This window comes from Microcaecilia unicolor, chromosome 1 (genome assembly GCF_901765095.1).
Source record: "Microcaecilia unicolor chromosome 1, aMicUni1.1, whole genome shotgun sequence".
NCBI lineage: Eukaryota > Metazoa > Chordata > Amphibia > Gymnophiona > Siphonopidae > Microcaecilia > Microcaecilia unicolor.
Window position 1 is genome coordinate 156319110 of NC_044031.1, and position 26490 is coordinate 156345599.

The following is a 26490-nucleotide window of genomic DNA, read 5'->3' on the forward strand; positions in this document are numbered from 1 at the left end:
GACAGAGTGCCATCAAAAGTGAACATTCAAGGTTTGCACATTTTTCCAAGAGTGCAAAATTACTTGCAACACTACTGTGGTCTATATAGAAATGAAACAAATATTGTCTTCAGTAAATGTATTTACATCCTGAAAAGTATTAAAGACTACTGTATGGTGGATGGGAAGGGGGAGATAGAAAGAGAAGCATGGCTGGATGTGGGGAAGAGAGATAGGCAGGGACAATGCTGAATGGTTCAGGGGATAGAGAGGCAGGGGCAGTGTTGCGTGCTAGGGGGAGAGAGAAAGACAGGCAATGCAGGATGAGGGGGTAGGAAAGATAGAGGATTACAAGGCAAGAGAGAGAGAGAGAGAGAGAGAGACACAATGCTCTATGGAGAGAGAGAAAGTGAGAGAGAGAGAGAGAAAGAGAGAGCAATGCTGAATGTGAGGAGAGAGAAAGAGATAAGGACAATGCTAAATGGTGCAGGGGGAGGTGATAGGGAAGAGAGATGGGACAATGCTGTATTCCAGGTGCAGAGACTGACAGACAGAGACAATGCTGGATGGCGGGGCAGGGGCTAGAGACACAGGAGATACTGGATGGTGGGGCAGGGGAGAAAGACAAGCGGAGATACTGGATGGCGGAGTGGGGAAAGAGAGGAGGGGGATGCTGGATGGCAGGTGGTAGAGAGAGATATAGATTGTGGAGATATTTGATGGCAGAGATAGAAAGAGAAGATTCTGGATGGCAGGGGAAAGAAGAAAGAATTATTGAAAGACTGGGAAAGAAGAGGAAGAAGAATGGGAGGGCCAGAGTGAGAGAAAGAAATGGAAAGCTGTAGGTAGACATGGAGGGGCATAATCGACCAGAAACGCCTATCTCCATGGGCGTTAATCTCCGAGAACGGGTCCGTGAAGGGGCGGAGTGAACCGTATTTTTTAAAAAAAATAGACGCCCATGCTTTATTCGCCAAGGTGTGAGCTGGGCGTTTTTGCTTTTCACCGATAATGGAAAATGAAATCGCCCAGCTCAAAAACGAATAAATGCAAGGCATTTGTTCGTGGGAGGGGCCAGGATTCATAGTGCACTGGTCCCCCTCACATGCCAGGACACCAACCGGGCACCCTAGGGGGCACTTTTACAAAAACAAAAAAAAAGGTAAAAGAGCTCCCAGGTGCATAGCACCCTTCCCTTGGGTGTTGAGCCCCCCAAATCCCCCTCAAAACCCACTGCCCACAAGTCTACACCAGTACTATAGCCCTAAGCGGTGAAGGGGGGCACCTACATGTGGGTACAGGGGGTTTGGGGGGGTTGGACGACTAGTAGCATTAAGCAGCACAATTGTAACAGGTAGGGGGGGGATGGGCCTGGGTCCACCTGCCTGACGTCCACTGCACCCCCTAACAACTGTTCCAGGGACCTGCATACTGCTGCTTGGGAGGAGGGTATGACATTTGAGGGTGAAAGTAAAAAGTTGTGAAACATCGTTTGTTGTGGTGGGAGGGGGTTAGTGACCACTGGGGGAGTCAGGGGAGGTCATCCCCGACTCCCTCTGGGGGTCATCTGGTCATTTAGGGCACTTTTTGTAAGCTCTTTGAGCAGGGACTGTCCTTCTATGTTAATTTGTACAGCACTGCGTAACCCTAGTAGCGCTTTAGAAATGTTAAATAGTAGTAGTAGTAAATACGTCAATGAAAAAATTATAAAACTTCGATCCACACTACCACTCAACACCCACCACTGATCACAAAAAATTTATAGATTGCCTGGACCCTACTCCCGGTGAATACCCAGCAGATCAAACCTGGAATGACTTTGACCTGCTAACCGAAGAAACCATAACTCAAGCACTCAACAAATTCTCCAAAACCCACTCCAAACTGGATATCTGCCCCAGTAGCCTAATAAGGTTCGCCCCCAAATGCTTCATAACAGACCTTACGTCACACCTGAACTACATGCTACAACATGGACTGTTCCCCAAGGACAAAGGAAATATACTATTGACACCCATACCCAAAGACTTAAAGAAAAAGCTAAATGACACAACCAACTATCGACCAGTCGCATCCATCCCCCTGATAGTAAAACTAATGGAAAGCATGGTAACCGAACAACTCACCAACTACCTAAACAAATTCACAATACTACATGCATCAAAGTCAGGATTTCGATCCAACCATAGCACTGATACAGTGTTAACCACTCTCATAACCAAATTTAAAGAACTAATTGCAACTGGAAACAATGTGCTACTCCTACAATTCGATATGCCCAGCGCGTTCGACATGGTCAGCCACCAAATACTCTCGAACATTCTAGACTACTTCGTAATTGGAGGAAACGTACTAAGATGGTTTAAAGGCTTCTTAACAGCGAGAACGTATCAAGTGACTTCAAACTCAAAAACGTCAACACCATGGAGCCGCATTGAGCCTGCCATGAGTGGGAAAGCGTGGGGTACAAATGTAACAAAAAAAAACCTGAATGCGGAGTACCACAAGGATCATCGCTCTCACCAACCCTTTTCAACTTAATGATGACACCTTTAGCCAAATCGCTATCCAACCACGGACTCAAACCATACATCTATGCAGACGATGTCACAATATATATCCCATTCAAACAAGACATAACCGAAATCACAAATGAAATCACACACAGCCTCCAAATAATGAACTCATGGGCGGATGCATTCCAACTAAAGCTAAACGCAGAAAAAACACAATGTCTCATCCTGTCTTCACAGTACAACACAAACAAAACCAAAACCATAAATACCCCAGATTACACCCTTCCGATATCAGACAGCCTGAAAATTCTGAGAGTCACAATCGACCAAAATCTCACATTCGAAGACCATGTGAAAAACACAGCAAAGAAAATGTTCTACTCAATGTGGAAACTTAAAAGAATCAAACCTTTCTTCCCAAGGGAAGTATTCCGCAGCCTAGTGCAGTCAATGGTGTTAAGTCATCTAGACTATTGCAATGCCATCTATGCCGGTTGCAAAGAACAAATCATTAAGAAGCTCCAAACCACTCAAAACACAGCAACCAGACTTATATTTGGGAAAGCGAAATACGAAAGCGCCAAACCCCTAAGAGAAAAATTACACTAAAAGAACGAATTGCGTTCAAACTCTGCACCCTGGTCCACAAAATCATTCACGGAGAAGCTCCGGCCTATATGGCAGATCTTATAGACTTGCCTATTAGGAACGCAAAAAGATCATCACGCACCTTCCTCAATCTCCACTATCCTAACTGTAAAGGGCTAAAGTATAAATCCACATTCGCAACCAGTTTCTCATACATCTGCACGCAGCTATGGAACGCACTACCGAAGGTCATAAAAACAACACAAGACCTATTCATCTTCCAAAGGCTACTGAAGACAGATCTTTTCAAAAAGGCATACCATAAATACCCATATTAGATACTAAATAATAATACTACACATGATCTATATAAAGCCGATCTCTTATCACATGACTGATTAACCTCTTTGATTCTAATGATCAAGCAATACCACTTTAAACCTTATGCTGAATAGGGTCTATCTATAATCAATGACCTAATGTATGTTACAATCCAATTTATTACTCTGGAACCCTCATGCAATACCTTAATCTACTCTTCTTTACCATGTATATATGCACATGGTGTATATATATATATCATGATCTGTTCCTTATATGTTATGTTCCATGTATGTTACCATGTATGTATGCACCTTAAAGTAATACCATATGTAATTCTGTTACCCGGAAATGGCAACCGCCATTATGGCAAATGTAAGCGACATTCAGCCTGCAAATTGGTGGGAAAATGTGGGCTACAAATGCTACACATAAATAATTAAGGGGGCACACAGAAGTAGGTACAGTGGGTTTGTAGTGGGTTTTGGACGGCTCGCTGTTTCCTCCACAAACGTAACAGGTAGGTAGGGGGATGGGCCTGGGTCCACCTGCCTGAAGTATACTGCACCCACTAAAACTGCTCCAGGTACCTGCATACTGCTGTGATGGAGCTGAGTATGACATCTGAGGCTGGCAAAAAATAATTTTAAATATGTTTTTTGAGGTTGGGAGCAGGTTAGTAACCACTGGGGGAGTAAGGGGAGGTGATCCCCGATTCTCTTCGGTGGTCATCTGGTCATTTCGGGCACCTTTTTGTGCCTTGGTCGTAAGAAAAACATGACCGGGTAAAGTCATCCAAGTGCTCGTCAGGGACGCCCTTTTTTTCCATTATGGGTCGAGGACGTCCATGTGCTAGGCACGCCCAAGTCCCGCCTTCACTATGCCTCCGATATGCCCCCTTGAACTTTGGCTGTCCCTGTGACGGAAAGCAGTTGGGGACGTCCAAAATCGGCTTTCGATTATACCGATTTGGACGACCCTGTGAGAAGGATGCCCATCTTCCGATTTGTATTGAAAGATGGGCATCTTTCTCTTTTGAAAATGAGCCCAATAGACTTCTTGAGAGTCAAACATCTTTTGCCCATATGGCAATTCCTCCAGAAAGGACTCTGTCATTTCGTGACCCAACAACAGGTCCTCCTGTTCGGTTTCAGCTATACACTGCATGTTCTGGTCACTAATGATGTTTAGTGATTCTGTCAGGTCAATTACCGGTGCGTAACTCTCAGCCTCAGCATCAAGACCAGGGGCGTATCTGTAATGTGGCCACGAGGACCAGGGCCCCCGTAGATTTGGCCCTGGACCCCCCTACCGACGGCCCTCGCAACCCCCCCTCCCGCCGCCAACCTGCCGTCGCTTACCTTTGCTGGCGGGGGATCCCAACCCCCGCCAGTTGAAGCCGTCTTCCTTCGTTGTTTGATTCTTCTTTCTGAGTCTGACTCTGACGTCTTGCACGTTGTGTACGTGCAGGATGTCAGAGTCAAACTCAGAAAGGAGAAACAATGAAGGAAGACGGCTTCGGCTGGCGGGGGTTGGGGTACCCCACCAGCAAAGGTAGGCGACAGCGGGCGGAGGGTCAGCGGCGGCCTCCCCCACAATCTTCAAACTTCCCAGCGGCGACGCTGTGCGGCTCGTGCCTGATGCTTTGGCAGAGCCTTGCGCTTCTTCCCTACCTCCTGTCCCCAGTGATGCGGCACGCGAGCGGCGTCTCGGTCCCGGCACTGTGAGCTGCAGAGTGGGGTATGTATGCATGCAGCATTCTCTACTGGCGGATGCTAACGGTTCTTGGGCAGGATTTCCATGGGCTTCATACAGGGACTCGCCCCCTTTAGGTTTACAGGAGGTTAAGGGAGCCGTTCCCGTCGAGACGGTCGTCGGGCGGGCCACAGAGGTGGTTCTGGCGGCAGGGGTGTGTGTGGTGGCAATGGCGGCGGGGGCGGTGCCAGGGGGGTCGCCGGGGGGGGGGCTAAAATGTGCCCCTCACCTCGGCTCTGGACCCCCCCAGTGGATTCTCACACAGGATGCAGCACATCACTCCATCTCTGTTTTAAAATTCAACACTAGTTCTTTTGTTTATGTAGCCTTTAAAATCTAAAAAATGTAATTTTGGTTTTTCCTTGCATCAGTTAAAAATGCCTTTTTTTTTCCTTTAAAGCAAAGAGGAGGATGAGGAGGGTCTGGGGTTGAGCCTTTTGTTTTAAAACCTAAAATTGCTGTCATTCAGCAATCAGCCTGCCATTCTTAAAAACAGATGGACCTAACTCAAGTCATCTTAAAATAAGCACAAGGTATCCTTTTCAAAGATTAAAGAAAACAAACGCCTATTTTTTTTCTCCTGTTAGAAAAAAGGTTAAGCTACACATATTCCTCCATGGCTATTGTATTACTTCCTGTGATATCACCAAAAGGGGCAGGTTTTAAGATGGCGTTATCTAAAGGGGGTTGGGCTTGGGTGGGGCTATGCAAATAAGGTGGTGATAAGGGGCATGGTTAACCAAAATGGCCGGGGCTTGGGCAGGGTTATGATAACACATCCGGTAATGTTATCAAAGGGGATGGACATAGATGGGGAGTAGGAATGGCTTTGGAGGAGCAAGGGTTGGCTTGGGTGGAGTGTGGATGTGGCTTGGTTGTGTCCTCACTTCTGATTGGCTGATAACCTGGAAATGGGAGTGTCACCTGTCAAACTCAATTGATAAATACCAATGAGATACACTACTCATGCATAAATCCAATTTATTGCCAATTAGCACCAATAAATGATTATCACCCAATTATTGGTGTTAATTGTATTGTTAATTAAATTGCACATGAAAATTGGGTGCATAACCAAATTTACATATGCAACTTTGAGCACCATATATAAAATCTGGGGGCTAGTGGTGAATGTATAATTTCATTTGAAAATTTATCTGAATAGTAATAATTTCATATCAGACAACTGGTTGAGGAAAAACTGACAGGCCTATTAGAATTTGACATTATTCAACAGCTATAGGATTCCACATCATGAATGTTCTAAACTGTATTCACTCATAGCCAAGACAGCACGGACAAATCTGGAGATGTGTTGATATGCCCCTACCAAATCAGACCATTGACAGTGAATAACACAGCACTCTCACTGTGTGTGATATCAGTGCTGATCTGTGTTTTTTTTTTTTTTTTTTTACAAACATGACCTTGCAGGAGAATACCATCAGCTTGAGCACACCCTGAATCAAGGTGCATGACTACTTTTATAATTCGTGTGGGCCCTTTGATACAAATGACTTAGTTTTGACATTTCTTCAGGTGCTGAAATCTTTCAACTTACTATCAGGGTGGAGTAGCTGGACTCACTGGAGTTCTTAATGTGAGTGATGACATATTAACATATTAGTGAACCACATCCGAAGAACATATTTGATTTGCAGCAGTCTTACAATGACTTCATAAGCAAACTCATACTTTGAGTCTTCTAAAATATAAGTACAACAAACCGAGAAAAGCATTTTTGGATATATATTTTTCAAGTATGGGTTTCTGTAGACCCAAAGAACGTGCTAGATATCCAACATGCTTCTATGCCCACAAATCCATCAAAGTCTGTATAAAGACTTGCAAACTACTCTGACAGGTTCATACTACAGCTGGCTACAATTATATAGCCAAACGGGAAGGGGTGAGGGGGGGGGGGGGGGAGAACAGGTGTGGGAATGGACTGCAAACATAAACAGTTCTTTTTTTTTTTTTTGCTTAACTAAAGAAATCTCTTGCCAATGATGCTGTCATGTTTTCCTTTGATACTGGCAAGAAGACTGGACTTTTGGCAGATGCCAGCCTTGTTGACTTAGGAGTAGTCCTCATACACGTGACTAAATAGGGTGAAGTCCTTATTGCTGGTTATACTATCAAGGCTCTGTCACCGATTCAACAGACATACTCTCAAACTGCAAAAGAAATAATGGAGATAGCTTGGGAGTACTCAAATGTAACATTTACACTTGAGCAAATGTATTTATTTTTTTATGTTAGAACAGATCACAAGCCTCTGGAACCAATCTTCAATTATGATTCTTTTCATCCCCTGGCTTCTATTCTGCATAAAAATGGCAATTCTGTAAGACAGGTACTTACATTTACATGCCATCTATGCACCTAAATGTACAGAATACTGACATTTAGACATCAGAGTATGCATAAGAACATAACAATATAAGAGTAGTCATACTGGGTCAGACCAATGGTCCATCTAGCCCAGTGTCCTGTTTTCCAAACAGTGGCCAAGCCAGGTCACAAGTACCTGTAAGAAACCCAAATTGTGGCAACATTCCACGTAGAATGTCAAAGAGTAGCAACATTCCATGTAGAACCCCAAAGAATAGCAAGATTCTGGAATCCTAAAGAGTGACAAGATTCCATGCAGAATCTTAGAGTAGCAACATTCCATGCTACAAATCCCAGGGCAAGCAGTTGCTTCCCATGTCTGCCTCAATATGGACTTTTCCTCCAGGAATTTGTCTAAACCTTGTTTAAACCCAGATACATGTATGCTAAATGCCATTACCACATCATCTCAACCACTCAGCCATGAAAATATTATTTGGGTGCACAAGTGGTATTCTACAAATAGCTACTCAAATGGCATAACACATATCTACAAGGGAGCAGAGCATGGGCAGGCTATACACAAGGCAGACATTTAGGTAGGCAAATTACACAATGTTGTAAGTTTCCCAAGTGCCTGCTACATTTAGGTGCCCTCATTTATGCCAGTTCTATGGCAGGTGTAAATAGGAGAGCATAAATGTACACTAATTTTGGGTGCCCAAATGTACACTACTATTCTCTATGGACATTTGCGCACCCAAGTGCCCATACAAAATAGGCTCTCACCCTGTTACCAGGGTGCCTACGTGGCAGTTCCCTGTTATGGAATTGTCCCCAGGATGCTTAAACTACAAGGCCATGAATGCAAAGTTGTCTATTAACCAAATAAATACAGTCCAGGTGACTATTTTTCCAAACAGTCCATTTCCAATCCTGGTACTAATCATAGCCTTATGGAAAAGACAGAGATTTACATGTAAAGGGCAATTCTATAATGGGGAACCTATATTTATATACTTCTTGTATGTGTAATTGTAAAGAATAATAGACTTCTGCACCTAAGAGTGCACTTACATATGGAAGTGTCGGCAGAGCACTTAAGCGCTGTACTGTAACATCATGATGCTGTTCTGTAAGTGGCTTGTCATAAAAATACAAGGGGTGTAGACATGGGTGGGACATGGGTTAGGCTCCCATTTATACAAACTACATACACAATACTGTCAATTATGATTGTTCCTGCCACATGTACACAACTGCAGTTATGCCAAATCTATGACTGATGTAACTGTGGGCAATTAAATGTAAGCACAATGATACTAGGTTGCTCTAATACAGGGTGTCTTTTACTAAAGATTAGCTTGAGTTATCTGCAGGAGAGCCCATTGGAATAAAATGGGACCTACTGTAGATAACTCAAGCTAACCTTTAGTAAAAGACCCCCAGAGTGTTTCCCAAGTCTGATCCTGGAGTACCCTTTGCCAGTCAGGTTTTCAGGATATCCACAATGATTATACATGAAAGAGATATGCATATAATGGAGGCAGTGTATGCAAATCAAGTTGATGTATATTCACTGTGGATATCCTGAAAACCTGACTGGCAAGAGGGTACTCCAGGACAGGACTTGGAAAACACTGCTCTAATATTCTAGAACAGAACCTGTGTGCTCAAATGCCATTATAGAATAGGCTGTCACCACACAGCATCACAATGCCTAAATGGAGGTGCCCATTTATAGAATTGCTCCCTTATTCCCTTCTGTCTTATCCTCCTTCCAAAACACTCTTAACAACAATTAAGAACTATCTCAACTTCTGATGCCTCTTCCTGGTGATCATTAAATCTGTTCAAAATAGCCTAAATCATGGGTCTTGAATAATTTTTTAATCACCAAACTCCTGAAATGCAAAATAATTTTAAGCTGTATTAATTTGTAGAATATCTTGGATTTAATCATAAAAGAAATCACTTCATCATGGCTATTGTCAAATAGAAAACTAAAATACTAAAGTGAACTCTTAAGAACACATTACACATCATGAAAACAAAAGAACCTGACCTAAAACTACTACTACTTATCATTTCTATAGCGCTACTAAAAAAAAAGTTTAATTGATTCATCTATATTTACTATACCACTCCTTACTGATCAACTAAAAATGTGTCTGGCACTGTCCTGTTTGACAGGAAACTGCAAAGCTGAAACACATTGCATTGCATTCTCTACCTCCCCGTAGACCAGTTCATCCACAATGAATAAGAATAGGAAAGAAGGTCATTTTCGAAAAAAGGAAAACATCTATCTTTAAAATATATATACTGTTTCTACATTTTCTATACCATTTTCAAAAAGAAAATGCACAAGTGAAAAACATAGCAAATCAAGCCATTGGGATATAGGAGGGGACAGCAGTTTTGCCAGACTGGCCCCCCATACATACTAGGAGAGCACTGGGCCCCCTGGTGAGCACTGCAGTGGATTTCAAATAAATGCTTCTAGCTACGCACATCACCGTTGTTCCCTTATCTTGTCTGCTGAGCCTCCCAAAACTCATCCAGAACCCACTACCCCCTACTGTACACCACTACAATAGCCATTATGGGTGAAAAGGGAACCAATATGTGGATACAGTAGGGTTTCAGTGAGTTTAGGAGGGCTCACATTTTCCACCACAAGTGTAACAGTTTGGGAGAGGTATAGTCTTGGGTCCACTTGTTTACACCAGGGGCGTATCTGAACTGCGGCGGTAGGGGGGGCCAGGGCCATAGTGAGGGGGCACATTATAGCCCCCCCCCGCCGCCGCCGCCGCCATTGCCGATCCCCCTCCCCCCAGCCGCTGCCATTGCCGATCCCCCCCGCCGTTGCTGTCGCCTACCTTCGCTGGCGGGGGACCCCAACCCCTGCCAGCCGAGGTCCGCGTCCTCCTGCCACTGCCAGCTGCCTGTAAAGGAATTCCGTCAGCTGGCGGGGGACCCCCAACCCCCGCCAGCCAAGCCGAGGTCCTTTCATTTCTAAAGCTGGCGCCGAAAGTTTCTTCTGAGTCTGACGTCGCTGCACGTTGTACACATTGTACACATCATGAAAACAAAAGAACCTGACCTAAAACTACTACTACTACTACTTATCATTTCTATAGCTTAACTATTTGTTGAGTGAAAAAATATTTCCTCCTATTTGTTTTTAAAGTACTTCTATGTAACTTTCTTGAGTAGCCCCTAGTCTTTGTACTTTTGGAACAAGTAAAAAATCTATTTACTTCTACTCATTCTATACCACTCAGGATTTTGTAGACCTCAATCATATCTACTACTACTACTACTACTTATCATTTCTATAGCGCTACTAGACCTACGTAGCGCTGTACACTTGAACATGAAGAGACAGTCCCTGCTCGACAGAGCTTACAATCTAATTAGGACAGACAAACAGGACAAACAAGAGATAAGGGAATATTAAAGTAAGGATGATAAAATAAGGGTTCTGAACAAGTGAATAAGGGTTAGGAGTTAAAAGCAGCATCAAAAAGGTGGGCTTTTAGCTTAGATTTGAAGACGGCCAGAGATGGAGCTTGACGTACTGGCTCAGAAAATCTATTCCAGCATATGGTGTATCAAGATAAAAGGAATGGAGTCTGGAGTTAGCAGTGGAGGAGAAGGGTGCAGATAAGAGAGATTTACCCAGTGAACAGAGCTCCCGGGGAGGAATGTAGGGAAAGATGAGAGTGGAGAGGTACTGAGGAGCTGCAGAGTGAATGCACTTATAAGTCAATAAGAGGAGTTTGAGCTGTATGCGGAAATGGATAGGAAGCCAGTGAAGTGACGAGGAGAGGGCTAATATGAGCGTAACGACACTGGCGGAATATTAGTGGTGCAGCAGAATTTTGAACAGATTGAAGAGGAGAGAGATGGGTAAGTGGGAGACCTGTGAGAAGCAAGTTGCAATAGTCTAAGCAAGAGGTGATAAGAATGTGGATGAGGGTACTGGTAGTGTGCTCAGAAAGGAAAGGGCAAATTTTGCTGGTATTATAGAGAAAGAAACCACAGGTTTTAGCAGTCTGCTGAATATATGCAGAGGAGGAGAGGGAGGAGTCGAAGATGACCCCAAGGTTACGAGCTGATGAGACAGGAAGGATGTTATCCATAGAAATAGAGAATCTGTCTCTTTTCCAAGCTGAAGAGCCCTAATTTCTTTAGCCTTTCCTTATATGAGAGGAGTTCCATCCCCTTTATCATTTTGGTTGGTCTTCTTTGAACCTTTTCTAATTCCACTATATCTTTTTTGAGATATAGTGACCAGAACTCATGGTGCGGTCAAACCATGGAGCGATACGGAGACATTATATTGTTTTTGTCTTATTCACCATCCCTTTCCTAATAATTCCTAGCATCCAGTTTGCTTTTTTGGCCACCGTCACACACTGAGCAGAATATTTCAGTGTATTATCTACAATGACTTTCTCACTTTTGCAATTTGTAAAATGCTGGCATAGAATATATTTCTTCTTCGTCACTAGATGTTCAATGGAGAGAACTTTCACATTAACTAACAGATAGAACATCTTCCACATGGATAATGGCCATTGATCAACATGTCCTGTGCTATTGATTTACTCTTAAAAGTGGAAGATACTAGCATATCTCTCAAATTTTTGCTCCTTTTGTAAGCAACCGTCAAGTACTTGCTTGAAAAGCATCACTTGTATTCACCAGATGATAGTTTCTTTATAATTCTAACAATGTAATTTGAAAGGTGGTTAAATTCCAGTGGACAATCTTGTCTTTATTCTTCATCTTATCTGTGGTTTTCAAAAGTTCTTATCTTCTCCTGGATTTGGCTCTTCTATAACATTCATCATCACATGTAGCCGGGTATCCTCTTTCCATAAATCTATGCTTTAAATCTTCCGCTCTTTCTTCGTAAGTGGATGTCTCTGAACACAGCATTTTAATTTTCAAAAATCAACTGTACAGTAGATTCCTTTTAAGAAATCTTCTGTGACAACTGTTGTAGTAGGGACCTTAATTACACCTGTAGGTTTTCTATAAATGTCTGTGCAAAAAGTCCCATTCTTATTAACAAAAAAAAAATAAGAATGTCCAAAAAATAAATGCTCTGTTTGCTGTAGTCCATCTTGAACTTTAAATTCTGATGTTGATCATTTATCCAATTCACAAAATCTTTCAGATTTCCTCTCCTCCTTTCCAATATGTTTCAAAAACATATTGTAATTCCCCTAATCTGCTGATAAAATCTCTTATCACAATAAAAATAATTCTGTGTTAATGCAATTTCAGCAAGGGACATAAAAAATTCAACAAGTATCCTTCTTCGATATGGATTTCTATATAAAGCTTCATGAATGATTTCAAGACATTCCTTTAGTATACTCGTATATAACGACTCCACATCAATTGTTACCAAAGAACACTCCCCTTCAATTTTAATTTGATTCAAAAAATTGATCATATTAGAGGACCTACCTCCCAGAAACGCCACAAGAACATCCCGCAAATTTCTCAATTTGAACTTCCCCAGCTGTAAAGGACTAAAATACAAGCTGATGCATGCCACTACCTTCTCCTACACGAGCACGCAAATATGGAATGCTCTACCCACAGACCTGAAATCAATTGTCGAAACAAATAAGTTTCGCAAATCTCTGAAGACATACTTCTTCAACAAGCTGACAACGATAACCAACAGCTTCACTAATTCACTTTCCCAACCCAACCAGTTATGAAAAAAATCCACTTCTATTATCACCCGCCTAATCACTTCCTCTTTCTTCCCTACTTAATCTCTACACACTACTAACTGTATCTGATATTCTGGAATGACAATGTCATAACAAAACTATGTAAGCCACATTAAGCCTGCAAATAGGTGGGATAATGTGGGATACAAATGCAATAAATAAATAAATAATTAAATAAATAAGAAGGAATAAGAGAGCCCAATGGTCGAAGATACTTGTCTATGAAAATTGAAATTGGTTCCAATACTGATTCATTCCCCAAAACTATAGGTCTTCCAGGTGGATAAGTAAATCCTTTATATATTGTGGGTATGATGTACAATCTCGGCATACATGGATGTTATACAGTCAGGAAACCAAAAATTTTTTTTTAATAATATATCCTCTAAAACATTCTTCAAGATGGAGTCAATAGATCTTTATACAAGCAGTGTGATCTTCCGTGATTTTCATATAAAATTAATTACCTTAACATTCTGTTATGTATCCACAATGACAACCCCTCCACCTTTGTTTGTTGACTTATAATGATTCTTGTATCCTTCTTCATGATTCAATGGCTTTTCTTTCTTGATTATTCAAATTGGAATGCATCCTCCTTCTGTGTTTCTCAAGATGTGAAATATATTTTAACACAATATTTTCATTCACTTGAATAGGATTATGAACACCCAAAGGCATCCATCTACTGTCTAGTATAACTATTGACATGTCTGATACATTCAATGTGTGTTTTGAAATGTAGTCAATGATGTTAAGTTTGCATAAAACTTAAATTACTCTATCCTCATATTAGATGAAGTATGATGGAGTGGGTATAAAAGACAAACCTTGCTCAAGGCATTGATCTCATTCTCATTAAGTATTCTACTACTACTACTTAACATTTCTAGAGCGCTATTAGGGTTACGCAGCGCTGTACAATTTAACACAGAGAGACAGTCCCTGCTCAAAGAGCTTACAATCTAATAGACAAGTGAATGGTCGGTCCGATAGGGGCAGTCAAATTGGGGCAGTCTGGATTCACTGAACGGTAAGGGTTAGGTGCCGAACGCAGCATTGAAGAGGTGGGCTTTAAGCAAAGACTTGAAGACGGGCAGGGATAAGTTATTCAATCTACTTAATTCTCCATTTGTGTTAGTGGTAGGTATTGATTATAGTAAATGTCTATTGGTTTTTGAAAGGTATTGGCATAGCATTTCCTTCCTCCCCCTCTGCCCCTCCCTCTTCCTCTGTGGGGCTGGACATCACTTTTCTGCAACCCTCTGTATTTGAATGCTTCCTCCACAACTTCCCTAACTGAAAAACGTGTTCTTCAATATTAAGTCTTGGTGAATTAGTATAAAGTGGGGCTTAGGGGTCAAATACTTCCTCAGACTCTTTCCTACTAAGTTTCCTAGTGCTCTCATATTCTTGTTTCTTATTATTTTCATGAACTCATTTATATGTAGGATCATATCTATGTCTTTTATCACCTTCTTTGGGATCATCTTTTTTCTCAGCATATGTAGGTTGTATTCTATTACCATGATGTCTTTTATTCCTTTGCCATTAATAAACATTCACAAAATGATAATCCATGGCATTTTCATTCTTTTCTAACATTCTTCAAGCTTATTTAACAGCAATTTGTTTTCAAAAATTAGCATTTTTAGAAGGGCATAGTTAGTAGATGCTAAATTCATCTTTGTTTTTAATTTTTTGAAGTTTCAACAGAATCACTATTTTTAGCTATCTCCTGTTTTAGAAGTTTACTCATTTTGACACTTTTTTTGTTTTGGAATATTCTTATGCATTTGAGACAAGACTGGAAACCTGTTTATATTTTAGTAACTGAGGGATTTTTTTAATTCACTTGTGACCCCTACAGCCTGTATAAAGCTACTTTGTTTTTCAACATGGCTGATTTGCCATTTTGAGAGCGAGGTGAGTATTTGCTGCTCTGCATCACATTGCTTCTATTTGGTTTTCAAGAGCTGCAATTTGTAATTAATTTAACCTACTCTTTTTCTATAAGCTTCTTTAAAGGTAATGTTTGGAAAAGTGCTTTGATTTTTAGATTCTTTGTTTAGACAATCTTGAATACCTCTTTACTAGCAAGAGGAAGCACTACTGTATCCCCTTGTTAGTTATCAGGGGCATAATTGAAAGAGAAGGGCGGCCATCTTTCGACACAAATCAGGAGATGGGCGTCCTTCTCTCAGGGTCGCCAAAATTGGCATAATCGAAAGCCGATTTTGGGCGTACTCAACTGCTTTCCGTCACGGGGATGACCAAAGTTCCAGGGGACATGTCGGCAGCATAGTGAAGGCGGGACTGGGGCATGGTTAAGAGATGGGCGTCCTTGGCCGATAATGGAAAAAGAAGGGCGTCCCTAATGAGCATTTGGACGACTTTACTTTTTTTTCACAACCTTTTTTTTTCACAACCAAGCCTCGAAAAGGTGCCCGAACTGAACAGATGACCACCGGTGGGAATCGGGGATGACCTACCCTTACTCCCCCAGTGGTCACCAACCCCCTCCCACTCAAAAAAAAAATTAAAATACATTTTTTGCCAGCCTCTATGCCAGGTCCCTGGAGCAATTTTTAGTGGGTGCAGTGCACTTCAAGCAGGTGGACCCAGGCCCATCCCCCCCACCTGCTACACTTGTGGTGTTAAATGTGAGCCCTCCAAAACCCACCCGAAACCCACTGTACCCACATGTAGGTGCCCCCAAGGGCTATGGTAGTGGTGTACAGTTGTGGGGAGTGGGTTTTGGGGGGCTCAGCACTGAAGGTAAGGGAGCTATGCACCTGGGAGCAATTTGTGAAGTCCACTGCAGTGCCCCCTAGGGTGCCCGGTTGGTGTCCTGGCATGTGAGGGGAACCACTGCACTACGAATGCTGGCTCCTCCCACAACCAAATGCCGTGGATTTGGTTGTTTTTGAGATGGGTGTCCCTGACCGTATTATCGAAACAAAAGATGAACACCCATTTTGTTTCAATAATATGGGATGCCCCACCCATTCACGGGGATGTCCTCAGAGATGGGCGTCCTTAGAGATGGTCGTCCCTGTTCGATTAAGCCCTTCCACTTGTCCTTTCTGGTACTTAATCTTTTCCTACAATTATTCACTATGGTGCTTTGATAGAGTTTTATATTTCTATTATGCACACTATGGTATTTTAAAAGCACAATTATGGTGTACATAGGTCATGAATGTTATAACTGGGTTGCTGTCAGTTGTGCATTTGTTTCAACTAGTTTGCATGTCTGGCATGCTGCCCTTTTTAAAGTATATTTGTATTTTCAGTTTGTGGTTTTACATTTGTATGCTTATGTTTTATCACTGCATGTCTCAATACTGCATGTTTCTTTAAAGTTTTTTAAAATTTACTTCATGTATATGTACATTTTTTTAATTGATTACATATTTTTGTACATGTATTTTCATTATATTTATAAATTTACATTTTTACATGTGTGTTTATTTTATTTGTGTGTCAATTATCCCCTGATGCAGCCTGTTTGGTGAAACGTGGCCATGCCAGTCTATTTCAATAAAGGTTTCTCTGGACTCTGGGTGTGCTCTGGTTTCTGTTTCTTGTCATTTTCTGTGTTGTCCTGAAGAGCCTCTTTTGGTGTTGTGTATTGAATGTTAACTGCCAGACCTTTGACCATTCTTCTAATGTTTGGAGATCTCTTCTCATGGTTTCTACACTCTCTCGGGTATCCACTCTATTGGGTATCTTTGTGTTGACCACAAAAACACAAACTTTTCATTTTAACCCTTCAGCAATGTCTCTGACAAATATATTAAACAGAATCGGTCCCAGCACTGACTTCTGAAGCACTCCTGTTGGTCAACCAGTTTCCAATCCAGTTCACCACTTTGGGTCCTAATTTCAGACCTCTCAGCTTATTCATGAGTCTTCTGTGAGGGACTGTATCAAAGGCTTTGCTGAAATGTTAGTAGATTACATCTAGCGCACATCCTTTATCCAGTTCTTTGACCACCCAGTCAAAGAAGTCAATCAGATTCATTTGGCAGGATTTTCCTTTGGTAAAATCATGTTGCCTCAGATCCTGCAACCCGTTGGCTTCTAGAAAGTTAGCTATCTTTTGCAAATAGCATAACCAAGATTTTGCAACTATACAGCCGATCTCACAGCATTTGGCACTTTTAATTTAATTTAAACAAGAGTATCATAAGAGACAAGAATCTAATAATTCAGCAAGTACTTAAAAAAAACACATCTTCAGTTCTGCACATTCACAATTTTGTGAAATGTAATGCACTTTAGTATATTAGACTTCTTAGGAAATCTGCAGGCTTTACAGTTTTTTTACTTGGGTACAGTGAAAAATAAGAAGATAGCAGTGCATGCTGTTGATAGCTACATATATAGTGTATTCCTATAATCACATTACCTAATTTGTTCCATAGCTATAATTACTTTGGCAGATTTCACGGCTTCTAGTTGACCTACTCAAATTCAGAGGCTTGGCATGCTGTACTATCATATACTAAAATGTCTCCTATCTCAGAGTTAGGATTCTTGCAGACCTCTCTCATCACCATAAGTTTAATTTTATGTTCATTCATTCTTTAACCAAATCAAACCTTGTGCCAGTATTCTAATTGGGATGCATCATGATGAATATCCTTTTACACATTTGGATTTTCCTCCATATGCTGCTCTATGAGACTTCTGATGCTTTTTGTTTGCTTTGCTACGTTAATCATGGGTGTCATAAAAGGTGCTTCAGCACCATAAATTAACTAGTATCTTAGTCCATCTATCTTTGGAGTCCTTTTACTAAGCTACAGTAAAAATAGGACTTAGCTTGCCCTTACTTGTGGGTATTTCCTGTGTGCTAAGGCCATTTGTACGGTGACCGTAAAACCCCCGATTTTGTCTGTTTTCCAATAATGGCCATGCACTAATGTTATCATTAGCATTATAAATTTGTTGAGAGTTGATTTGGTGTTAATAAATACCTTTGTGTTGGAACTTCATTGGTCTACCCCCTTGTTTTGTTTTTGTCATTAGCACACATCCATTTTTAAAAATTACCACAGGAGAACTTACCGACACTTATTTGGCCAGCGGTAAGGGCTCCTGCGTTATCTGCGCGTAACCAGTTAGCACACAGTAATGTAGATGCTCTAACTGGTTAGCATAGGAACGCCCACTCTCCGCATCTGACACCCCCTTCAAAAAATATAAAAACTTATTTAGCGCACATTAGCGTGTGTAGTATCACTAGATGGTAATTGAGAAGAAATCCTCAGATCAACGACACTACATATGCTGATGATCACCAACTTTTTCCCTACCTTAAAATCTATAGATATACACTTTTTCATTTTTTTTTTCTATTAGTACTCTAATCTGTACTGCTAAATTCCTACTACTACTACTATTTAGCATTTCTATAGCGCTACAAGGCATACGCAGCGCTGTACAAACATAGAAGAAAGACAGTCCCTGCTCAAAGAGCTTACAATCTAATAGACAAAAAATAAATAAAGTAAGCAAATCAAATCAATTAATGTGAACGGGAAGGAAGAGAGGAGGGTAGGTGGAGGCGAGTGGTTACAAGTGGTTACGAGTCAAAAGCAATGTTAAAGAGGTGGGTTTTCAGTCTAGATTTAAAGGTGGCCAAGGATGGGGCAAGACGTAGGGGCTCAGGAAGTTTATTCCAGGCGTAGGGTGCAGCGAGATAGAAGGCGCGAAGTCTGGAGTTGGCAGTAGTGGAGAAGGGAACAGATAAGAAGGATTTATCCATGGAGCGGAGTGCACGGGAAGGGGTGTAGGGAAGGACGAGTGTGGAGAGATACTGGGGAGCAGCAGAGTGAATACATTTATAGGTTAGTAGAAGAAGTTTGAACAGGATGCGAAAACGGATAGGGAGCCAGTGAAGGGTCTTGAGGAGAGGGGTAGTATGAGTAAAGCGACCCTGGCGGAAGATGAGACGGGCAGCAGAGTTTTGAACCGACTGGAGAGGGGAGAGGTGACTAAGTGGGAGGCCAGCAAGAAGCAGATTGCAGTAGTCTAAACGAGAGGTGACAAGGGTGTGGATGAGGGTTTTGGTAGAGTGCTCGGAAAGAAAGGGGCGGATTTTACGGATGTTGTAAAGAAAGAAACGACAGGTCTTGGCGGTCTGCTGGATATGAGCAGAGAAGGAGAGAGAAGAGTCAAAGATGACCCCAAGGTTTCGAGCTGAGGAGACAGGGAGAATGAGAGAGCCATCAACAGAAATAGAAAACGGGGGGAGCGGGGAGGTGGGTTTGGGGGGGAAAATGAGAAGCTCGGTTTTGGTCATATTTAATTTCAGGTGGCGTTGAGACATCCAGGCAGCAATGTCAGACAAGCACGCTGAAACTTTGGTTTGGATGCAAGGTGAGATATCAGGGGTAGAAAGGTAGATTTGGGAGTCATCAGCATAGAGGTGGTAGGAAAAGCCATGGGATGAGATTAATGAACCAAGGGAAGAAGTGTAGATAGAAAAGTGGTGCCACTTTCTTGCGGCCTACTCACCCAGGGCCATCTTTTGTTATTGACCCTGAATGTATGTATAATACAGAACTGAAGAAAGGTATGCTATACTTTTTCCAGGTTAAAATAGCGTAACAGTTGCCATAGCAGCTACTTACACTCAGGGATAAGCAATGTAACTAAAAGTGTACATTAATAAAGGATTATGAAATATTTTCTAGAAATTTGTCCAAACCTTTTTTAAACCTGGCAACACTAAGGGGCTCTTCTACTAATGGGCATTAAGTTTTGGGCTTAACACATTAAAACATGGGATTTTAACATGCAGCAAGTCCAAAACTAATGCTTCATCAAGAAGGGTTTTCCCACTATGTTTACTGCAGGTTATGCATTAACATTCAGCATCAACACACAGTACCTGCTCCCATTTCATACAGAAGAAGTTCTTGCCTCCTATTTAGGAGGTAGTAAGTAGTCCCGTGTTAACTCTGCATTAGATAGCTACCCCCAGATTCTATATAATGTGCTTAGATTTAAGCGCCGAAATTGGCGTGGATTCTATAAACCATGTGTAACTTAATTGGCTTTACAAGCTAATGAGCGCTGAAAGCAGCACTTAAGCAATAATGAGCACTAATTGACACTGATTAGAATTTAGGCACACAACTTGCTAAGCATATTCTGGAATGATGTGCGCCAAACTTCTAATGCGTGGAGGCAAAAAGGGGCATGGTGTAGCAAGGGCGGGGTGGTAGGGTCGGTCCACCCTGGGTGCACGCCGCTGGGGGGGTGTCAGCTCCACTGGTTCCCTGCTCCCTCTGCCCTGGAACAGGTTATTTCCTGTTCCAGGGCAGAGGGAGCAGGGAACCAGGGGAACTGACACTCCCCCAGCAGCGTGCACATGGCAGGCAAGAATGCACTCGGGGGGGGGGGGGGGGCTTGGGTGATGCGCCAAGTGGGGGGTTGATGCAACGAGGGGGGGTGCAGCGGCAAACCGCCCCGGGTGGCAGCCGCCCTCGCTATGCCACTGGGTTATGGGTGAGGAAATGGGCATTTCTTGGGCATTCCAAAATTTATTTGCTTAGTTATAGAATATGGCCCAGTGTGCCTAAATCTATGTGCTGAGATTTACACCAGGTTTTCGTTGGCATAAATGGATGCACGCAGATATTGACGCTGAAATATCAAGTATATAATTCGTGTCTAAATCAAGGTGTCAATTATAGAATACGCTTAGTCAACACTGATTTCAGTGCCATATATACAATCTCCTCCTTAGTGTGAGGTAAGTGCAGCATGTTTACTGCCACATGCCATCCACAGACACCCTCTGCCCTGGTCACATGCCTTGACAGAGAATTTTTTCTAAAAAAATTAAGGGGGCCCTTTTATTAATGTTTAGCATGTGCTAAACGCTAAGAATCCCATAGTTATAGAATAGGCTTGTAAGCATTCAGTACATGCTAATTCCATCAGTGTGCACTTAGCTTTAGTAAGAGTGTCTAATGCACAGTTTAACACATGGTAACAGGCAAATTACAGAAAAAACCCTTACCGTGGTCATGTGGTAGCCTGTTTCCACAAGTTAACCTCATGCTAAGGAGCTCATTTTCAAAAGAGAAAAACATCTCAAAAATGGCGATTTGAGATGTTTTTCTTTGCAGTGTGTCCAAATCACAAGGGGACATGTTGGGGGTAAATTTGGGGAGGGATTTGGGCGTTCCTAAACTTGGACATTTTTCTGCCATAATGGTACAAAGGAAAAATGTCCAGGGCTAAAATGTAAACGTTTCAATCACGCCTAAGTCACAAAAAAGTGTCCTAAATGATCAGATGACCAATGAAGGGTTTAAGTCATGGCCCCCCCTTACCTCCTCCCAGTGGTCACTGAGCCCCCTCTCACTCTCAAAGATGTAACAAAAGAAACCAGTGCATACCAGCCTCTATGACACTTTAGATGTTATAGCCAGTCCTATTAGAGCAGCAAACAGGTCTATGGAATAGCCAAGTGGACCATGCAATGGACTATAAAGAAGGGAACCTAGGCTCATATGTCACTGAATCTGGTACACTTACATAGTAACATAGTAACATAGTAGATGACGGCAGAAAAAGATCTGCGTGGTCCATCCAGTCTGCCCAACAAGATAAACTCACATGTGCTACTTTTGTGTATACCTTACCTTGATTTGTACCTGTCCTTTTCCAGGCACAGACCGTATAAGTCTGCCCAGCACTATCCCCGCCTCCCAACCACCAGCCCCGCCTCCCACCACCGGTTCTGGCACCGACCGTATAAGTCTGCCCAGCACTATCCCCGCCTCCAAACCACCAGTCCCACCTCCCACCATCGGCTCTGGCACAGACCGTATAAGTTTGCCCAGCACCATCTCCGTCTCCAGCCACCGGCTTTGCCACCCAATCTCGTCTAAGCTCCTTAAGATCCATTCCTTCTGAGCAGAATTCCTTTATGTTTATCCCACGCATGTTTGAATTCCGTTACTGTTTTCGTTTCCACCACCTCCCGCGGGAGGGCATTCCAAGCATCCACTACTCTCTCCGTGAAAAAATACTTCCTGACATTTTTCTTGAGTCTGCCCCCCTTCAATCTCATTTCATGTCCTCTCGTTCTACTGCCTTCGCATCTCCGGAAAAGGTTCGTTTGCAGATTAATACCTTTCAAATATTTGAACGTCTGTATCATATCAACACTGTTTCTCCTTTCCTCCAGAGTGTACATGTTCAGGTCCGCAAGTCTCTCCTTATACGTCTTGTAACGCAAATCCCATACCATTCTCGTAGCTTTTCTTTGCACCGCTTCAATTCTTTTTACATCCTTAACAAGATACGGCCTCCAGAACTGAACACAATACTCCAGGTGGGGCCTCACCAACGACTTATACAGGGGCATCAACACCCCCTTTCTTCTGCTGGTCACACCTCTCTCTATACAGCCTAACAACCTTCTAGCTAGGGCCACCGCCTTGTCACACTGTTTCGTCGCCTTCAAATCCTCAGATACTATCACCCCAAGATCCCTCTCCCCATCCGTACCTATCAGACTCTCCCCGCCTAACACATACGTCTCCCGTGGATTTCTACTCCCTAAGTGCATCACTTTGCATTTCTTCGCATTGAATTTTAATTGCCAAACCTTAGACCATTCTTCTAGCTTCCGTAGGTCCTTTTTCATGTTTTCCACTCCCTCCGGGGTGTCCACTCTGTTACAGATCTTAGTATCATCCGCAAATAGGCAAACTTTACCTTCTAACTCTTCGGCAATGTCACTCACAAATATATTGAACAGAATCGGCCCCAGCACCGATCCTTGAGGCACTCCACTACTCACCTTTTGGAGGGCTCACACTTTCCGCCACTTGTGGCGGAAAGTGTGAGCCCTCCAAAACCCACCAAAAATGAAATGCACATGTAGGTAACACCTGCGGCCATAAGGGGTGTTGTAGTGGTGTACAGTTGGGTACAGTAAGTTTTTAGTGGGTTCTGGATGGCTCCCCATACAATATAAGAGGGTAACAGTGAGATGCATACCTGGGAGCTTTTCTGTGAAGTCCCTGCAGTACCTCCTAGGGTGCCCCACTGCTCTCTGCTGGGAAGTATGTGTGGTCAATCTTCAAATAATGCTGGTCCCCCATACATCACAAGGGCTTTTTTTGTGCATTTTTCTCTTGGAAGATTTTTTTTAATGGGCCTAAAAGATGAATGCATTGAGCACAAAAATGTTTAGCAAATGAACATTTTTGAAACAAAACGGACATTTTTTCAGTTTTGAAAATGACCATGCTTGTTACTGGATCATTGGACGTTTTTCGCAAAACGTCCAAAATTGGATTTAGAAGTCATATCGAAAATGTCCCTCCACATGTTTAATACCCTTTAGTGGAAGGGCCCCTAACTGCTTTTACCACTTTTCTGGCAATGTTTTACAGAGCTTTTATGTGGTGAGTGAAAAAATTATTTTCTCCTATGATTTCTGAACATGCAGCATCATTAAAAGACAGACTTTTAAATGCCCAGCTGGGTAAATATGCTATCTTAGTTAATGTTTCAGACATATCCATCGACTTGCTCCCATGATGCTACTGAACTTTATTATTCTGTCTAACTGTATTTTAAAATGTAAGCCACATTGTTCTTTTAATTTTCGTAGATAGGGTTGGTGCAGTTTGAGTCCTTAACTTGTTGGTGCTGGTATAGTATGGTAAGCTTCTGACTGAGGCCCAGATGCATCAATGAAACGTAAAACAACTGAAAACATAAAAGTCATTAATGTTTTAGAAAAAACAATGGATGCACTAAAAAAACAAGTCACACATGTTCAGTGCGGTATTCTAAAGTAGGATGCATCAAAGAATCGTTAAACTGGTATAATCCCCGCAAGCGGTAGAGGAAACGCATGCACACAGCACGCATTGCAAAAACATCAAAATAAAACAAAAACAAAACAAACACGTCCTTTATGTACGGCCTTGCCCCCCCCGCCCAAGGTTGCCGCTGCTCCCCGCTCCCCCCTGCATAAAATCGTGACTTTTCTAGGCAGCCCCGGCCCCCCCTCTCTCCCTCCCGTCCTCTCTTTCTGCTGTATTAGAAAAAACAGCTCCCGCCATCCTCCGCCCCCGTGGCCCCCCCCGCCGCCCCCCCAGAGGTTGTCGCCATCGTTCCTCCCCCCCCAACCGGGCCCCCTCCGTCTTACTGGGCCCTTGCAGCGCCTCTCACCTCTGTGTGAAGGTGCTGCACAGGCAAGAAGAACAGCTGATGTCTCTTTGCAGAGTCTTCGGGCGTCCCTCCTTTCCTCCTGGGCCCGCCCCCATCTGACGTAAGTAACCTAGCGTCATCGGAAAATGGCCTTTAATGCATGCCACGGTTAAAAATGTGTTCGTTAAAGGCTCGTTTTGCTTAGTGCATCTGGGCCTGAGTGTCTGTTTACAAGGTTTTATTAGTGTCTGGTAGTAACATAGTAACATATGATGGCAGATAAAGACCTGTACAGTCCATCCAGTCTGCCCAACAAGATAAACACATTTTATATGGTATGTGATACTTTATACCCGAGTAGAGAAAGTTTGTTGCTATCACTGATTTGACATTAGAGTTTGTTGTATGATGAACTGTAAAGTATTCCTTGTTGGTTGGGTTTTATTGCAAATGTATAACTTACATAAAATTATCTAAGTGTAAATCTGGTTGGGAGCTGGGGTAAGAGCTGGCCTGATTGCACCTCCCCCCCTCCTCCAGCTTGCTTTAAAGGCCTCTGCAGGTATCATAGTTTTTCGGCCATTGTACTACAGCTTCACTTTTGGCTGCTGCAGACACTGTGGTGAAGATGAAGAGATGACGCTTGTATTTGAATTCAAGAGAGTATGGGGCAAGCATGTTTTCATTTCAGTTTTTATATACCACTTAGATCTAAGCAGTTTATAATTTCATTTTACAGGTACTGCATCTGTCCCTAGTGGACTCACAATCTAAGTAGTACATTGTACTACTGTTGTACCTGGAGCATGGAGGGTTAAGTGACTTGCCCAGGGTCACATGGAGCTGCAGAGGGAATTGAACCATCAGGCAGTAGCAGGAATTTAACCCAGTTCCCCGGGTCCACAACCCAGTACACTAACCATTAGGTCACTCCTCCACTCCACTATTGGATCTGTGAGGCAGAGGAAGAGAAAGTATATGGTATGGATGGGCAAACTAGATGGGCCATGTGGTCTTTATCTGTCATTATATTATTTTTTTCTAATTTCATGATTTTCTTATAAACTGTTGTTGTTTCCTGTCAGTTTTCTGTTTTCTATGACTCCCAGCCCCCTTATACTCTGATTCTAGTTGAGAGGACAAACCTCCCATTCCTCCCCCCATTCTTGGTACCTGGAGGGGGGGGGGGGGGTGCAATCTCATCTCTCACCTCAGGCAGCAGATTGCCTTGGGCTGCCCCTACATAAGATGTTTGTGCATTTCGTTTGTTTTAGGAAAGAGTGGGTGACTGTAAATGTGCCACCTTTTGTATTTAAAGTAATGTTTATTTCATTAAAAAACAACAAAACAGAAAAACAGGTATTATTATCAACTTGATTTTCAAATGTAAGCAAATCTTCTACATTTGGAGTATATAAATAATTCTTTCTTTCATGTTTCACAACTGGAACAGTGACAGCATATGGTAAAATAGCATAAGTACATAGTACATTGCTATACTGGGACAGACCAAAGTTGTCTATCAAGCCCAGCATCCTGTTTCCAACAGTGGCCATTCCAGGTCACAAATACCTGGCAAGATCCCAAAAAAGTACAAACCATTTTATGCTGCTTATCCAAGAAATAGTGGATTTTCCCCAAGTCCAATTTAATAATGGTCTATGGACTTTTCCTTTAGGAAGCTGTCCAAACTTTTTTAAAACTCTGCTAAGCTAACTGCCTTTACCACATCCTCTGGCAACAAATTCCAGAGTTTAATTACGCGTGAGTGAAGAAACCTTTTCTCCGATTCGTTTTAAATTTACTGCTTTGTAGCTTTATTGCATGCCCCCTAGTCCTAGTATTTTTGGAAAACATAAACACTCCACTCCACTTCACTCCACTCAATACACACTCCATGCTCATTCCCCACCCATAACAAGCTATGCATGAATAGTGAACTCTAATTTATGTGCTAACTGATCCATACACTTTAATAAACAGTCCCTATAGTTAACAGTTACATTGAAAGGCATAAGAAGAAGTCCCTCCCATTA

The 26490-nt window shown here is 42.4% G+C and overlaps 1 protein-coding gene and 1 long non-coding RNA gene across 2 annotated transcripts in view; one reads left to right on the forward strand and one right to left on the reverse strand.

The window, feature by feature from the left end:
• The window catches only part of LOC115470681 (histone deacetylase 9-like), a 632873-nt gene that overhangs the window by 147833 nt on the left and 458550 nt on the right, over positions 1 to 26490 (forward strand). The window lies entirely within an intron of this gene.
• On the reverse strand, positions 1847 to 23270 carry LOC115469183. Its single transcript, XR_003941968.1, has 3 exons — positions 23180 to 23270; positions 9159 to 9165; positions 1847 to 1856 (listed from the first exon to the last, which is right to left on the reverse strand). It is a non-coding gene; the product is annotated as an uncharacterized LOC115469183 (long non-coding RNA).